We start from the raw sequence: 17,519 nt of genomic DNA, 5'->3' as shown, positions 1-17,519 counted from the left end.
CCTAGGATTCTCCAGGCAAGAGTACTGGAGTGGGTTGCCATTTCCTTCTCCAATGCATGAAAGTGAAAAGTGAAAGTGAAGTCACTCAGTCGTGTCCGACCCTCAGCGACCCCATGACTGCAGCCTTCCAGGCTCCTCCGTCCATGGGATTTTCCAGGCAAGAGTACTGGAGTGGGGTGCCATTGCCTTCTCCAAATAGTTATTATCACATGTTGGTTGTTATTCTTTATATTATTATTTTGGGTTTTTATTGTTACAGTATCATTCTAAAATTATTGGATCCTGTGTATCTAGATGGAGAAGGCAATGGCACCCCACTCCAGTACTCTTGCCTGGAAAATCCCATGGATGGAGGAGCCTGGAAGGCTACAGTCCATGGGATCGCTGAGGGTCGGACATGACTGTGCGACTTCACTTTCACTTTTCACTTTCATGCACTGGAGAAGGAAATGGCAACCCACTCCAGTGTTCTTGCCTGGAGAATCCTGGGGATGCGGGAGCCTGGTGGGCTGCCGTCCATGGGGTCGCACAGAGTCGGACACGACTGAAGTGACTTAGCAGCAGTGTATCTAGATATCTTCTTGAGGGATCCTGTGTATCTATTCTTGAGATGTACTAGAGAAAGTATCAGCGTACATAAAAGATGGTAAGAACTTACATTTCTTTAGCATTTTAGAGGGTTTAAATCCTGAGTTTTTTTTTCCATCAAATAATATTTTTAGGATCAATATGCCCCATAATCCATTGAACATAGTGAAGATGATCAAAGAAAATAAAAGTCTTTGGGGGTATCCAAATAACTTAAAACTTGGTGAGGAAAAAATCTTCTATACATAAAAGCATTAAAGAAAAACAGATGCTGCTGTTCCATACATATTTACTGGATTGCAAGCTTGTTGAAAATGGTAGTAGTGTCCTAGACATCTCTTTAATTCCCCTACTGGTACTTTAGATATAGAAGCAGCTCCATAAATATTGGTAAGATGAAGGCAAGGAAGGAACATCAGAATAAAAAATGTATTTTCTTCCAAATTGTTCCTGACTTATTATGTGGCCTTGTTGAAGTCAGTTCTGTGAGTTGGCCCCTCAATAAATGGAGAAGATAATACTGCCTAACACTTGACATTTATATAGTCCCAAATAGTTTGCAAAGCATTTTCATTTACAGTATTATATCTCATGATAGTATATCTTCAGCCCCATTCTCCTTGAGAGCTCAGCAATTTACTTACTGCAGCTATATCATGGGTCTTGGCCCTGGAATGTTTCTCAGCCTAGGATATACTTCAGTCCTTAAATGACCTTGATTCTAGCAAGACTATGCTTAATAACACCCAACCAATTTTATTATATTTAAGATTCAGTTATAAATATAAACCCCTTAGAATCTTTATCTGATGCCACAGAATCATGGAACTAGGTAAAGCCCCAAGAATCAGCTTCATCTTATCCTTTGAGATATGAGATGAGGAGATGCAGGTTCAATGGGTTCAGAGAATTTCACAAGTCCTCTTGGTGAGTCACTAGCCAAGTCAGAATTAGAAGCTGATTACTCTCTCATTGTCTTATGGTATTAATCATTACAAAAGACAGGATTTAAATCTAACTCAAATTAGTCAGGCTTCCTTTGGCTCCGTGAAAATATTTCACTTGTAAGAGCATGCACATTTTTTAGCCTCTCATTTATTAACCCAATAAACTAATGAGCACATAATTTAGCTAGCCAATATGGAAAGTAGTGATGTCATGCAGCTGACATTGCTTTACCAGTCATTCACTTATGAAGTCCAAATGGAATGTCTCTTCAGTTTCTGCTTTTACATCTAATACATATATTTGTTGTAGAGAAATGTAACTATCATTAAGTGAAAATGAACCAACTCTTTTCAAGCATTTTATATATATATATACATTGAGGACCTCTGTTTTTATTTTGCTCTCACTTGATATTTTTGGAGACCACATCAATCATGCAACAAACTTTCCATGCTGCTTGTGTTATGTAGCTCATCATAGATTTAAACAGTGAGTCAGTTATTTTTTTTGGACACAGGAATGTCAGAGGTGGCTAATAAATGTTGGAAATGTGGGTGGCTGCCTGCTCAGACTTAAGGAACCACCAACGGTGATTATGTACTTGGTGAGGTGAGCCATCTTCTTACAATTTGAATGTAAGGTTCTTTATATAGAAAGGCTTTAATAGTAAATATGTAAAATGAGAGATAAGTCTATCAGTGGTAATTATATTCAAGTCTAGAATGAAGGAGCTTAGTGAGTTATGTAATCATTGGTGAACTGTGAAGCAGAAGTTGAACTTTGTTCTAGCACTTTCTGAAACTGGAAGTACTCTTCACAGTCAAGTTTGGATGAAAATAGGAAGATAATGACTAGCCATAATTTCTAAAGGATGAAGACCATCTTGTATCCATTTCTATATATATTAGCAGGCAGAGGCATTTAATACATTTTTGTGAACTGAACCAGTGCTATCTCTAGAATAGTAAGTCAGCTGGTAGTCCTTCCCTGAAATCTAAGGGTGACACAACTTCCAAGTAATCTTGTACTTACACCTACATGTGCAACTAGGCGTAACCATTTGGGTTACTTATGTGTATGCTGGTTTCCAAATGACCTGCAGTTTCTAGAAGCTAGGCTGGCTAATCTTGTGCCTTCTCACACCTTCCCACTGTTTTTTAAGCCAAGAAAAGTGACCTTTGTAAATAGAAAATCCCAAATCTTAAGCCCTGAATTGAAAGAAACTTGATAGTCTCAAAAATATCTTGACACCAGGGCCATTAGTTACAGGTACCTCAGCTGTACCAGTGGAGAAGGCGATGGCACCCCACTCCAGTACTCTTGCATGGAAAATCACATGGATGGAGGAGCCTGGTAGGCTGCAGTCCATGGGGTCGCTAAGAGTCGGAGACTACTGAGCGACTTCACTTTCACTTTTCACTTTCATGCATTGGAGGAGGAAATGGCAATCCACTCCAGTGTTCTTGCCTGGAGAATCCCAGGGACGGAGGAGCCTGGTGGGCTGCTGTCTATGGGGTCACACAGAGTCGGAAATGACTGAAGTGACTTAGCAGCAGCAGCAGCAGGTACCAGTAGTTATTAAGGAGAATTTGAAAAGACTGAAATCTTAGTAGAATTTTGTAAACGAGAGCAGTTGTGGAGGCCCTCTTAATTTGTCAGAGTCTGTAATAGACCACTCAAGAAAACACACATGATCAAAACTTAAGGAGCAGAGATCCATTTTGTCAGTCAACAGGCTTGCCTGTCTCTGGAAAAGGAGATAGCTTTGGCTGGTGTTTGCCAATCATTTTTCTATGCCCCTAAGGGAGAGTAAGTTAATGGCCCATGGAAGTTGCCTTCTCTGAACAGTGATTTTATTTTAATTAATTAATTAATTTTTTGGCTGTGCTGGTCTTCATTGCACACGCAGACTTTCTCTATTTGCAGTGCTGAGGCTTCTCTTTAGTTGTCCCATTGGCTTCTCGAGTTGCAGCACTTGGGCTTTCTCTACATGCCATGCACAGGCCCTAGAGGGCATGGGCTCAGAAGTTGCAGTGTGCAGCCTTCTCTAGTTGTGGCGTGCAGGCTTAGTTGCCCTGCGGCATGTGGGATCTTAGTTCCCTAACCAGGGATTGAACCTGCATTGGAAGGCAGATTCTTAACCACTGGACCACCAGGGAAGTCCCTGAAAGGTGATTTTAAACAGGATTTAATTCATAGCTGCACTGTGTAGTATCCTGGATTACATTTTCTTTTTATTTGTTTAGTTTAATAAACATTTGTCATTACTCTCCGCCAAATTCTCTACTTAAGAGTAAATCTCTGCTCAGTACATTCAAAAAAATAAAATAAAATAAAAGTGTTTCCTAAAATAAATAAATAAATAAACAGGATTTAATACCTCTATGCTGGTGTGCTGTGCTTAGTTGCTCAGTCATGTCCGACTCTTTGTGAACCCCTCAATGGACTGTAGCCTGCCTGGCTCCTCTGTCCATAGGGATTCTCCAGGCAAGAATACTGGAGTGGGTTGACATGACCTCCCCCAGGGGATCTTCCCAACCCAGGGATCGAACCCAGGTCTCCCGCATTGCAGGCGGATTCTTTACCAGCTGATCCACTAGGGAAGCCCAAGAATACTGGAGTGAGTAGTCTATCTCTTCTCCAGGGGAATCTTCCCAACCCAAAAATCGAACCAGGGTCTCCTGCACTGTAGGCAAATTCTTTACCAGCTGAACAACCTTAAGGAAACCCTTAATACCTCTACCCTAATAGTAATATTCATCTCGTCCAGAAACTTCCTGTCATGTCTCCTTGTAAGATTCCACCAATGCAGAGGCTTGCTTTTTCCTATGAAAGCCCTGTCATATGATTGGACCATACCTAGCTTCAAAGCCCTGAAGTTTCAAAAATGAAAACTCTTACTTAGAAATATGTCCCATAGACAAAATGAGATTGGTTTGCCAGGTCCAAGATAAGCTTTCCACCAGGAGCAGGGGGTCAGGGAATGCCCACTCATAGTACATCCAGCTGTTTCAATGCTTTATGTCTGGTAGGCTCACTTCCAGGTACTTCTTGAAAGGTAAAGTTTCTGTTAGGTAAGTCAGCATATTTTGGGTCCCAGAATTAAGGAATCCAGTGAATTAAACCTGATGGTTACTCACAAGTTCTGTACAAGAGATTTACACTTTAGAGCAACCATCTCTCTAGAATCATGGTATTTATTTACCTGTTGGGGAATGATATTTTTAGAGCATCGTCCATTCTTATTCCTGATTTAAAAGTGCTTTCTGGTAGCAGAGTAAGCCACTAGCAAAGTTGGGAGGAACAAGCTTAAACGGACCTCCTTTTGAGCTGCCTGTCTCATGTAACCGGAACATCTATTCAATGTGTTTTATCTGATATGGTAAGTGCAATTTGTAATAACATATAAATTCCCTTGTCAAGAAAAACACCACCTCCCTATGTGAGTTATTTTCCTTCTTGACTGCACATTAAAATCACCTGGACAGCTTTAAAAAATACTGATATCCAGGTCCCACTCAAACATTCTTATTTAATTGACCTGGGGCAGTGCAAACCCATTAGTATTATTTTTTTTCTAATTCCCCAAGTGATTCTAATGGGTGCCCAGAATTGAGAACTTCTGCCTAGATTTATAATCTCTCTTTGATAATCTTTTAAATTTATTTAGCTTTACAGTGTTCTACAAAGATAATCTTCCCTGGAGGACTAAAGAGTGAGATTGATGATGAATTCAGTAATTTTCCTACCTGACGCCATTGGGGAATGGATTGGTCATCACTTCCCACTGGGCCACTATTTTAGATATAGAAAAATTAACCTAAAAGGGATATTTATCATTAGATGTGTTCATGAACTGAACTTGGTTGTGCTAAATGGTGGATATAAATCTAGAGGAAATATTACACTTGCCTCCAGATCAAATATTCTCACTTATCATTTATCATCTGAAGACATACTTAAAAATTCTGCCTTAGTTACTCAGGGAAAAAGGTTTCTTCCTTCACTTTCTTGCAATAGATTAATGATGACTTAAACCTGGTCTGCCCTTGACCTTCTGGGGTCTAATTTGACAAGGAGGTTCGGGGATCCAAATGAATCCCTGTCCAAGTTCAAATGCAATGTGTGAAGTAAAAGAAAATAAAGGTTGGTTGTGATTTTTTAAATTTTTCAATCTTTCTTTTCTGAAAGGTGTAAAGAAGTCTGGCTGCAGAGGGACCTTGAGATTTGAGGAGGAACACGGCGGTGCATTCCCCATGTCTCCTTATTGCTGCTTACATATCCCAGACCAGGCAGTGCAGAGCCTGCAACAGGCAAAGAGAAAAAGAGCTTCTGGAAGACCTTTTTCACCCCAAGCCAAGGGACCAGAAGACATGTGACCTAACCTTAGAAATCTTCCAGGCAAAATCCGGAAGCCAAACACCAAGGGGGAAGCCATGCCTTGCATGCCTGCAGTGCTGCCGTGGAGTGGGAAGCACCGGAGCCTACAGGTGTTGGGTGGGGCCAGGTCTTGGCACTAATTAGCCAATATGGCAGTTGCCAGGAGTGTTCATACAGTTGAGTGTTCCTCAGTATGTCTGGCCCCAGTGTTTTTCTCCCCCAAATAAGCCACAGCCTCATCGCACTTCTCCAGCAGACTCTGCAAGACCAGCAGGTAGGTCTGGCCCAACCTCCTATCAGATGATAGCTCTTGCCGTGGGTCCTGGTATATGTGGGATTTTGTGTGCCCTGTTTAAGAGTAAAGTCTCTATTTCCCCCAGTCCTGTGGAACTCATGCCTTCAAAACAAATGCCCTGAGAGTTCATCTTCCCAGTGCCAGAGCCCTGGGCTTTAGCCTGATGTGGAGCTCAGGACCCTCACTCCTGTGGGTGAACCTCTGCAATATAATGATTCTGCAGTTTTGAGGTTTGCCCATCCCAGTGGTTTGTTTTATCACAAGTCCACCCCTTGTACCCATCTCACTGTGGTTCCTTCTTATGTCTTTAGTTGTGGGAGGTCTTTGGAATGATCCAGGAAACGTTCCACACTGGTAGGTTCCAGTTTTGTCTTTTTTTCAGCTGATGGTTGTTCTGCAGATAGTTGTAATTTTGATGTGCTCATGAGAGGAAGTGCACTCAGAGTCTTTTTACTCTTTCGTCTTCATCGCTCCCAACTATTAAATTTTTGAATAATTTGATAAAAGATTATTCAAAGTGGTAACAAGCTGTTGTTTTATTAACATTATTATGTTATTGTGTTTTCTTTGTGTCCATTTGTATTTTGTAAGATTTCTTCAATAAGCATGCACTGGTTTTATAATAAGACAAAAATGCCAGGTTTCCATTATGCAGTGGCCATTAGCAAGTTCTTATTTCTCCATGCATATTCTCCCACAAAACATACAAATTAAGGAGAAAAGCAAATTACAAATAAAAATAATATCACAGAGGACACGGAAAGAAGGAAGATATTCAAATTATTTTTATGAAATGAGTATGACATTGAAAATTAAACCTAGAAACTCAAACAGTTAAAGATAATTTATTCCTAAATGTCAATGTAAAATCCCAAGATAAAACAGCACATTAAAAAATAAAAATTCTGACAAAGTTGGGTTTATTATAGCAATACAGGAATGGTTCCACATTTTATTTTATTTATTTTTTTTTAGGATTTAAATTTTTTTTTCTTTTTTTTTTTAATTTTGTTTTTTTTTTAAACTTTACATAATTGTATTAGTTTTGCCAGTGACACATATATATATATTCTGACTTGTATTTGGCGTTCTGTTTGTCCCTCTTTGTTGTATGCAAAGATTTTGTTGTTGAATTTACCGAATCATAATTGGAAAGGCTCAATACCTAATACTCTGTAATGAACCATATGGGGAAAAAAATCTAAAAAAAGAGCATGCACATTCACAAGAAACAGAAGAGCAAATACAAGTCAAATATAATGATATTCACCAGCTTTTGTAAGGTTATTTTGTATAACAAAGTCTCGGATAGCGGCAGCAAAGGTTTATTTTTCATTTTCCTTACTGGACAACTCTAATTGCTTGTGGCTTTGCTCCACGTGGCCCCTCCAGACACCAGGCTGAGAGAGCAGTCCCTTTCTGACTCACTGGCACGCTCCTGTGACACTGCTTCTCAGGTAGCGCTAGTGGTAAGGAACCCACCTACCAATGCAGGAGATGTAAGAGATGCAGGTTTGATCCCTGGGTCAGGAAGATCCCCTGGAGGAAGGCGTGGCAATCCACTCCAGTATTATTTTTTATGATCTCTCTTTGACTATTTTATTTTTTAATTTAATTTTTAATTGGAGGATAATTGCTTTACAATATTGTGATGGTTTCTGCCATCCATGAACACGAATCAGCCATATGCGTACATATGTCCCCTCCGTCTTAAACCTTCCCCATCCCATCCCTCAAAATTGTCACAGGGCAGATATTCCCATGGACAGAGGAGCCTGGTGGGCTATTTGGTTGTCTTACCATTGAGTTGTAAGATTTATTAGTATGCTGAGTCCGAGTCATTATTAACATGTTTTTTTCAAATATTTTCTCCCCATCTTTGACTTGTCATTTAATTTTCTTAATGGTAATTTCTCACAAGCAAAAGTTTTAAATTTTGGTAAACTTCAATTATAAAATATATTTCTTTTGTGATTCATATATTTTGTGTCCTATCAGTGCAAATGTGCCTTACCCAAAGTCATAAAGGATTTCTCATGTTTTTTTGCTAGAAGTTTTAGGGTTTTAACTTTTTAAAGTTCTATAATCCATTTTGAATCAAATTTTGTGTGTAGGGTGAGGAAAATGCTAAAGCCCCCTTTTCTGTACAGATATCCAGTTACCCCAGCACCATTTATTGAGAAGACTATTTCACCCCACTGAATCCTCTTGGTAACTTGTCAAAAATTAATTGACCATATAACCATATATCCGTTTAATTCTGTTCCATTGATCTAAATCTGTATTTTTATGCCAATTTCATATTATTAATAGCTTGATCACTGTAGATTTTAAGTAAGTTTTGGAATCAGGGAGTATTAAGTTCTCTAGATACATTCTTTTATTATAAGATTTCTCTATTTTTTGTATTTCATATAAGCTGCAGAATAAGTTTGACCATATCTTTTTAAATGTCTGTTTTTTTTTAATGAGTGTTGTATTATAAATACATTATAAATTTAGGGAGAATCAATACCTTAAAATAATATTGTCTTTAAATTCATCAACATTTTGTAGCTCCATTATTTATTTCTTTAACTTCATTCAGCAATCTTAGATAGTTTTCACTGTACAGATATTGTACATGTTATTCAGATCATCTCCAAGCATTTTGTATTTTTGATAATGTAATTTTTCATTGCCAGTAGCTAGAAGCACAATTGATTTTGGTATACTGCTCTTCTGTCATGGGATGCTGCTAGATTCACTTACTAGTTAGGTAATGGTTTTTTTTTTTTTTTTTTTCGGTAGTGTCCTTAGGAACTTCTATGTACATCATGATGCTATCCAAACAAAAGTTGTCTTTCTTTCCTGCATATGTGTGTGTGTGTGTTTGCCTCTTCTGCTTTATTGTACAGGATGCAACACAATGGACAATATCGTAAGCGTGCGTCACTTTCTTCCTTTATTCCCACTCTTAGAACAGGAAACTAACCTTTCTCAGCAAATACCATGTCAGCTGAATATTTCATATTGTTGCCTTAGTATTTACACTTAGCTGAGAGTTTCTAATGGGTGATGCATTTTGTAAAATGTTTTAATATATCTATTGTGATGTTCATATGTTTTTCTCCATTACATGGAGAATTACACTGTTTGCAGAAGGTTAAAGCAACCTTGCAATCCAATTAATACCACTTGATCATTGTGTATAATTTGCTTTTTGTATTACTTGATTTGGTTTTTAGTATTTGGTTGAGGATTGTTTGAGTCCAGTTTTGGGATATTGTTCCCTAGGTTTTTCTTCTTACAATGTTTTTCTCTGGATATATTATAGTATCAGGCTAATGCTGGACTCAGAGTACTTTGGAAAGTGTTGCATATTCCTCTATTTTCTAAAATAATTGTGCAGGATTATTATTCCTTAAAAATTCAATAGAATTCTCCTCTGAACCCATCTGAGCCTAGTATTCTTTTAGGTGAGTTTTTAAGAAATTAAACTTTATAAATATACATTTATCTTTTTCTCTGAATTCTAATTTATGCCCTTCAAGGAATTTATTCAATCTATTTAAGTTCTCAATCTTATTGGAACAAAATGTTCATTATATGACTGTCAGATTAATAATGACATTTCTTATTTTATTCTTGATGTTGATAATTTATGTATTCTTTTTTCCTTGATCCATCTACTAGAAGTTGATAAAAGAATTATACTATTTGACCTTTTCAAAAAATCAGCTTTGAATTTTGTTGCTCTCTATTGTTCCTGTTTTCTTTGTTAGATTTGTTTTCATTATTATTTACTTGCTTTAACTTAATGTAGGTTTTATTCACTTGTTTTTTTCTTAGCTTCTTATGATAGAAACAAACTGTTAATTGTGTACTCTTCCAAATTATTAATAGAAGCTTAAAAGATGTCAATTTCTCTGTAATTATGCTTTAAAGCTATAACTCACAAATTTTGAATGTGATTGTTGTCCCAAATATTTTCTAATTTTACGTGTGACTTCTTCGACCTAAAGACAGTTTAGAAATATGTTCATTATTTAAGTAGTTGAGGAATTTTCAGTAATCTTTTGATTTTTATTTCTATTAATATCAGAATATATTCTATATGACTTCAATTCCCTCAAATTTGTTATTAATCTACTTGTTTTATGACCTTGTGTGGTAGACAGAAAATGGTGTCCCCCGACCCAAGGCATCCACATCATCTTCCCCATGAAGAATTATACTATTTTACATTGTTACCAGCAATATATGCGATTGTCTATACCTACAGCCTTGCCAGTAGATTATGTTGTAAAATTTTTGGATTTTTATCAGTGTAGAGGTAACTCAAGGTTTATACCTAAATAGTTTTAAATTCCACTTAACTTATTATGATCAACTTAAGCCTGTTTTCATATATTAAGATTTACTTGCGTTTATTAGGTAGGTTAACTTAATATCTCTACCATGTTTTCATTGTTTTTTTAATACATCTAGTAGTGGTTTAGTCACTAAGTCTTGTCTGACTCTTGCAACCTCATGGACTGTAGCCCACCAGGCTCCACTGTCCATGGGATTCTCCAGGCAAGAATACTGGAGTGGGTTGCCAATTCTTTCTCCAAGGGATCTTCCCAACCCAGGAGTCGAACCCAGGGCTCCTGCACTGCAGGCAGATTCTTTACCAACTGAGCTATGAGGGAAGCCCCATATATCTAGTAGGTCTGGGATATTAACCATTTGCTTGTGACAGAAACTGCATTGTTTTTCATATTCATTATTTCTCTCTACTTGTACTTTTTGCCACACAAATGTTTAAATTACTTTTGATCTAGTACTCTAACTATACATCGTAAGTTCATATCCACAAAGGAAAAGAGAAATCAAATAATTTTAAACCATATTCAGAATTTTGTTGGTAAACATAATGAAATTTTATTTTGTAACCATTTTATGCATATCATAAAATAAAGTAAATGTGCTAATTATAAACCAAGGATTTCAGAATGAAATATAAATTAAAAATTCAAAGTAATTAGGAAAATCACTTTAATGTTCTATTTGAATTGGAAATAATAAAAATATAAAGTTTGTATATCTTTATATATATACCCTAGATTTATCCACTGAACTATTCTGAGAGCAATAACACCTCAGTAAAAAAGGATACTCTTGACCAGTTTCTGCTACCAATTCCTAGTAAAAGAAATCAGAGATCTTTGAGGAAATTGTTGAATTCAGATCTGGAGCACAGAAAATACAAGGTAATGCTATAATCTCTTATTATGTCATAAAGCAAATATTTAATCAAAACTGGAGTTATGTCAAAAGGACACGGAAGCATTTTTAAGAAATTTAAACACTAGTCAGTTTTGAATGCTTGAGTATTGAGATTTGAGTATCAAAAGGTATAATTATTGTGTTTTCATAAAAAAGATTTAGATATCAAAAGATTTAGATATAAATTGTGAAACACTGAATAAACTAACATTTAGGATTGTCAAAATGAGAGATTGAGATTTTGAGAGAGCAATCCAAGGTGACTAATACATGGAATGTCCTTATGATTTATCGTTTAATCTGTTAAATTATATGAATGGGAGCGTGTGTTTGTGTTGTCACGTCAGTTGTGTCTGACCCTTTTTGAGACTATGGACTATAGCCTGCGAAGCTCCTCTGTCCATGAGATTCTCCAGGCAAGAATAGTGGAGTGGGTTGTCATTTCCTCCTCCAGGGGATCTTCCTGACCCAGGGATTGAACCTTCCACTCTTACATCTCCTGTATTAGCAGGTGGGTTCCTTACTTACCAGTGCTGACCTAGGAAATCCATGAATGGGAGCACAGCAGTATTTCTACAAGTGACATAATCAGGACTGTCCTGGATAAACTGGAATATATCTTACTATTACACCAGTTCCTTACTCTGACAGTTGGTCATTAAAGGGAAGGTGGTGAGCAATTGTTAGGATGAAACACACTTTTTTTTTTTTTTTACAAAAGAGCATCAGTTAATGAACATAGAAAGAATAAATATATTAGAAAAAAAATCAGTTCTCACCTTATAAAATCAGTAATTCAGGCAGAGTTCCTTTATAAAGGCTAAAACCATTAGATAAAATGTTGCTGGGATAGAAGATAAATGTGTGTTACCAAAGAAAAGCACAACCATATAATGGGGAGGTCTGGTGCTCATCAAATCAACTGGGTGATTACACTTAGCATCACCAGTACTGGGATGGATGACCTGACATTGTGTGCTTCTTGATATGATGCAGAATAAGGCACACAGCATCACCAATGAAATTGTTTTCCAAAATGTTTATTCTGAATATAGACCAAGCTTTGAGTTCTCTAGAAATAGAGGATAGAGAGATAGAAAAGGTAAAACCATCAAAAGAAAGTTATATACTCAAAATTTAGTATAATCTATGAGAAAACAGACTTGGTCTTTTTGAGAGTCAATGAGATTAAATACATCAGTAAATTAAAAGCTAGGACACTATGCTAGATTTACAAATACTAGAGAGAAAGCACGGAGAAGGCGATGGCACCCCACTCCAGTACTCTTGCCTGGAAAATCCCATGGACGGAGGAGCCTGGTGGGCTGCAGTCCATGGGGTCGCTAAGAGTCGGAGACTACTGAGCGACTTCACTTTCACTTTCCACTTTCATGCATTGGAGAAGGAAATGGCAATCCACTCCAGTGTTCTTGCCTGGAGAATCCCAGGGACGGGGGAGCCTGGTGGGCTGCCGTCTATGGAGTCGCACAGAGTCGGACATGACTGAAGCGATTTAGCAGCAGCAGCAGCAAAGATAAAGCAAGCAAATGCCTGTTAGTACTAGCTGCTCTGTCCTGATGGTGAATATTCATTTTTGTTCAATTTTTTGAAATTTTTCATAATAAAAAATAAATTCCATTTTTTATATTATTGCCTTGAATGGAAATTTACCAGTTCAGTTAAATGGCTAAAATAATAGTTTATAAAACTTTAAATATTCAATTTTCTTTCCTTTCTGATCATCTAATTAGTTAATAGGACATACCATTTTTAGTGACTTGCTTCATCAATTTACTCATATTTGCAGAAGATACAGCAATGGTCTTATAAAAAGATATAAAATATTCATTACATTAATAGGAATTTCTGCTTGATTTATTTTGCAGTGATGATGGTAGGGTTATAATTTGGACAACATAAAAAGGAATAGGAAGCCAGATAAGTAAATCCTCAAGTCTTTTATTTGTGTTGTTTTAATTGTGTAGGTCACCCACAGTTCAAGCCAGCTGGCATGTTGAACTCAGAGCAAAATAATAACATTAAGCATCAACTCTGTTTAACTCTGCAAATCAATATTTTGTCTCCTTAATTATGCCTGGCTTACAATTGTTAAAGAATGTCTACAGTATTCATCTCACTTCACCCCCAAAATTAAATAGGATGACCTCTCTGCTGACACAAGTTCCTGGTAAGCAAGTTTCAGTACAATTTTAAGTTTTGCTATTTGTAATTTTCCATCAAATTTTCATGGCAAATATCAAAACTTTCTGGTCAAAAAGAAATTCTGATTTCCTCTTTCATTATTAGCAACTTAGTTATTAATTTTAGCATGTTCATTATAATATGCTGTTTTAGTTATCATGTGTCTTAGATTGTGAACTACTATAAAGCAGGAATAGGCTATGCTTCACAGAACACCATACAACAGAGAAGCTTAAAAGTCAGTTTTATATTGATTGTCATTATTGATGAGTGAGGTCAACTTTGTTATGGATATGGGCTTTCATGATCTACTGGGGCTAGGAGTTTCAAATCACTGTATTTTTCGTCGATCCTTCTCCGAGCATGAGTAGTCATTTGCAGAATGAAACAAGATATTGACCACAGGATAAAGAACTTTTAAATAGCTTACTTATCATCCATGGTGTAAGGACAGGTATCATCTTCATAGACTAAAGGTTGTATTCTTTTTTCTGAAAATGGCTACAGAGTAAATAATATGGGCTTTGTGGACCAGAATGTCTGTCACAGCTACTGAACTCTGCCTTTGCAGTGCAAATGCAGCCACAGACAATATATAAATGAAGAGGCATGACTGTGTTTCAATGGAAACTTTTTTTATATAAAAATAGATAGCAGGCCAGAATTGACTTGCAAGCTATCATTTGACAACCCCTATTATAGATGATCAAGTCATTTAGGTAGAAGGTGGCACACGATATGCCATCAGAATTTGGTTCCTGAAAAAGCAGAATTGAGGAAGTTAAATTATTTTCAGAAAATAAGAAATTACTTACTTGTTCCAGTTTTATCTTCTTTATCAATTAATTCTTACTTGCTATTAGTATGACGGTGCACAATATCAAACCATAGAAGGCTATCCTATAGGACAAAGGAGTCAATGAAACATATAACTGATTTGTATATTTCATTCTTTTTGTCCCAAGTAACCACGCAAAGTTAACATTTTTTTGAAAGAGCAAAATAATACATTCTTGATTTTTTTGGTCAGAACTTGCTGGACAAAGGTCAAACACTGAGCACAGAAATTATAGGTTAGTATCATATGTGGAAACATAGCAAAAAAAAAATGAATAGGACACTCGTTTCCTAATGTGCAGTATTGAAATTTTCTGATTGATGAGTACTTATGGATTAATCCCACTGGAAGCCTGGCGCACTAGTTTTTAAGGGCCCTCTCTGTCTGAAACTCTGCCTCAATACTGTGTCTATGTCTGTGTATACTGGTTAAGAGTAGGGATTCTGGAATCAGGCTGACTGGGTACAAATCCCAGTTGTGTGCTATTGGGCAAACACATTAATATATAGTTTAGTTACAACAGTTAAGATACATCTTTATCTTAACTTCCTCATCTATAAGTAGGGATGAAAATACTGACCTCTTCAGATTATCTTGAGAGATAAATGAGCGAATGTGTATAAAAAACTAAGAAACATTGATGTGTAGTCAAGAAAATATGGGTTTGAGTGAATTTATATCAGAGAGTTTTTCAGCCTGTATTCTAAAGCTTGAAGACCTGTAAGTAGAAAGCATTAGCCATGTGATTAATGCCTATACATTTTCTATTCATTCCAAAATATTGGGTTGGCCAAGAAGTTTGTTTGGGTTTTTCATAATGTAGTACTGGAAAACCCAAATGAACTTTTTGGCCAACCTAGATTTTTTTTCATTTGTGGTAGATATCACTGTTGCTTATGGAAGGATTGTACTTCTCTCACTTGAAGTTATCCTTAGACACACGTTTTTCAGAAAATGTGAGCAGAAATAAGACTTATGAGGATATATCTCTCCATGTCTTTAGTAATATTCATGGTGATGAGTATTTATCAAATTCTAGGAAAATCATAATTGATGTGAACACATAGAAATATGAGTTTTTAATAAATTTTATGTTAGGGAACCATTATATAGATGTGTGTATGCATATACACACACATATATACACACACCAATTGAGTTATCAGGGAAACCAGATATGCAGATGACACCACCCTTATGGCAGAAAGTGAAGAACTAAAGAGCCTTTTGATGAAAGTGAAAGAGTGAAAAAGTTGGCTTAAAACTCAACATTCAGAAAACTAAGATCACGGCATCTGGTCCCATCACTTCCTGGTAAATAGATGGGGAAACAATGGTTTCCATTCTTGACAGACAGACTCTTTCCTTGGGCTCCAAAATCACTATAGATGGTGACTGCAGCCATGAAATTAAAAGATGCTTACTCCTTGGAAGGAAAGTTATGACCAACTTAGACAGCATATTAAAAAGCAGAGATATTACTTTGCCAACAAAGGTCCGTCTAGTCAAAGCTATGGTTTTTCCAGTAGTCACGTATGGATGTGAGAGTTGGACTATAAAGAAAGCTGAGTGCCAAAGAATTGATGCTTTTGAACTGTGGTGTTGGAGAAGACTCTTGAGAGCCCTTTGGACAGCAAGGAGATCCAACCAGTCCCTCCTAAAGGAAATCAATCCTGAATATTCATTGGAGGGACTGATGCTAAAGCTGAAATTCCAATACTTTGGCCATCTGATGTGAAGAACTGACTCAACTGAAAATACCCTAATGCTGGGAAAGATTGAAAGCAGGAGGAGAAGGGGACAACAGAGGATGAGACAGTTGGATGGCATCACTGACTCAATGGACATGAGTTTGAGTAGGCTCTTGGAGTTGGTGATGGATAGGGAAGCCTGGTGTGCTGCAATCCTTGGGTTCGCAAAGAGTCGGCCACGACTGAGTGAGTGATCTGATATATACATACATACATATTTAAATTCCTTAGAAACAAACTACCTGATTCTCCCATTTGGTGGGCACTCAGATATTGTACAAAGAATCTGAAATTCCTGATCCAGGTACTAGCTTTTACCCTACTCTCTTGAATACAGAGATCCAAGGTTGTTTCATGTGCCCCATCTTGGCTTTCTTTTCCATCTCCCTTTAATACTACACTAACTCAGATGGGCTTTTTGCAAAAAAACAAAACAAAACCAATCTTCAGTTGGAGAAACAAGATGTAGATTTTAACTTTTTAAGCAAAAATTAGTACCCACAGAAGTATATAGATTTCTTCTGCCTTCTATAAACATAACATAATTTATTGATTCTACTGATAGAGCAGTTAATACTCTGGGTTGGAGATGGTAATGGTGACCCACTTCAGTGAGGAGCCAGGCAGGCTATATAGTGCATGGGGTTGCAAGAGTCAGGCACAACCGAGTGACTAAAAAACAATACTCTGGGTGGAACTGAAATAAATTGTGTCCTGTGCTATGCATAGTATTTATTTCTACACATTCAACAACCCTACTCTGAAAGCATTTTTTTCAAATATGGACATGAATAGCATTTATTGAGCTCCTAATATGTGCTAGGCACACAAATACGGTTACAGCTGTTTTATGTGTTCTTTCATTTAATCCTACAACCCTTTCAGTGGTAGTGTTACCATATTTTCTGATGAGGAAACTGAAGCTCAGAGATCTTTATTTGTCCAAAATCTAGAGACTTAAATTTGATACAGTCTGGCTGGTCCCTCTTCTCTGTGTCTTCTACATTATTATACTCCATCATTTAAAATAGATTTTTATTTTAAATCATTTTCTTATATTTATTACCCTTCCTCATCAGATAAGAACCTTTAGGGTAATTTATTATTCAGCAAGATAACTAATACAAATATTAAGCCGACGAAATGCTGCAGAACTGGAACCTTTTCATCTGTTTCCATAACTGATTTTTAAAATATATGTTGAGGTTTAATATGTCAAGCATGAGATATTGTCCCTGTCCTCAAACAACTTCTCATCTGATGGGAA

General features: G+C 36.8%; 1 long non-coding RNA gene across 1 annotated transcript in view; it reads left to right on the top strand.

Annotated features, from left to right (window-relative positions):
• Nucleotides 1-5,842, top strand: part of LOC105001242 — a 24,181-nt gene extending 18,339 nt beyond the window's left edge. Inside the window, exon 3 of the long non-coding RNA XR_826839.1 lies at nt 5,728-5,842. This is a non-coding gene — a long non-coding RNA (uncharacterized LOC105001242). The remainder of the gene's footprint in view (nt 1-5,727) is intronic.
• Nucleotides 5,843-17,519: the final 11,677 nt, after the last annotated feature.

This window comes from Bison bison, unplaced genomic scaffold (genome assembly GCF_000754665.1).
Source record: "Bison bison bison isolate TAMUID 2011002044 unplaced genomic scaffold, Bison_UMD1.0 scf7180017864380, whole genome shotgun sequence".
Lineage (NCBI taxonomy): Eukaryota > Metazoa > Chordata > Mammalia > Artiodactyla > Bovidae > Bison > Bison bison.
The sequence above is the reverse complement of the archived record's forward strand: the minus strand, read 5'-3'. Positions and strand labels throughout refer to the sequence as shown.